Here is a 1541-nt window from a genome sequence, read left to right on the forward strand (position 1 = left end):
CAAGAGACTTGTAGAATGGTGTGGATATATGAATTATATACATCATAGGGAGATTTTTGGTGGACTAAGACATAATCATTAGAATTGTTTCTTTATATTTGTTATTGTAAAATCATTAATAATATAATTATAACAATTGCTCTGTAAAAATTATTTTCGATGAAAATCAAAATAAAGATTATTTAATCTATCTTGTGAGAGATAGTAAATTAAAATTACGATTTTAATAATTTTAATTTCGATAAATCTCTCTTATCAAATAAAATGGTAATATAAATACTTAATACTATTACGTAAATTATGTAAACATTATGAAAATCGTTTGAATAGGTTAATTTTGAGATACATGGAAATTAATTTTAAATTGTTATTAGAGAATAATTTTAACTTTTTTTAATAATAACATAAAATCTATAAATTTCACCATATATCTTATATTATTCAAATATTTCTAACAAGTGAGATGATTGTTTGTTCTACACTATGTAATAAACAATGAATTCTAGAAGATTCATCAACATAGTACTAATTTATGTTTGTTGTGTGCATTCATGTGAATTTTCTAATGAATTACATTTCTTTTTTAACATTAACAAAAATATTTGCAAATTCATATTTTCTATATTTTTTCAACTACTTAATCAATATATATATATATATATATAGATTCTGTTAATCTTTTAAATTTTTAAATTAAATATTTTTAAAGTTTTGTCTTATCCCCTTCAATTTCAAATAGAAAAAGATCTCGAGAAATTTAAAATTTAGTTAGAAGATAAATAAAATCAACCAATTTTTTTTTCGAAAGTCAAATTGTGGTATTGTTGATTGTAATTCATTTTGAATTTAATTTATAATGAATAATTTTACTTTTAATTTATAAATTTAAATATTATGAGTATTAACTAAAGAAAAGATAAAAAAAAATACACTTTTTTTTTTGTTTCAACCTTCTCGTTTTTAGAGTAATGAGACATAATCATTGAGAGTTCAACTCACATAAATAAAATCTAACAAAAATTATATTTTAATTAGATTTTGAACTTGAGATTTCTGAATAATTCATTTTTATCTTAAATTTTCTTTTTACTCTATTTAATATTCCTCTAAATATTTCCACGCACAAAAGTGATAAATGTATTTCTACAATTTTCATACACTAATTCAACACCTTTGTTTTTTTTTCTTCTATCTTTTCCTTCCTATCATATCACTGTTATCTATCACAACATTCTATTTCTTTCTGGTTCAAGGTGTCAACGGACGGGTCATGTGTTTACCAATTTTTTTCTTTCAAATTTTTATATCCTTATTCAACATCTCATTTTAACTCTATCTTTCTCTTCATATTATATCATTTAAATATCACACCACTCTCTTTAACTCTCAAAATATGTATACTCTTATATCAAATGAGAGGAGTTTTAGTTTTAAATCTTGACTACACAATTATATATGGATGTTTAAGATTAAAAGAAAAAATAATTAAGATTATCCATATGTGGTTGTATATGGTCAAAATATTATATTCTTTTCCTTTT

The sequence above is a fragment of the Cicer arietinum genome, chromosome 4 (assembly GCF_000331145.2).
Source record: "Cicer arietinum cultivar CDC Frontier isolate Library 1 chromosome 4, Cicar.CDCFrontier_v2.0, whole genome shotgun sequence".
Lineage (NCBI taxonomy): Eukaryota > Viridiplantae > Streptophyta > Magnoliopsida > Fabales > Fabaceae > Cicer > Cicer arietinum.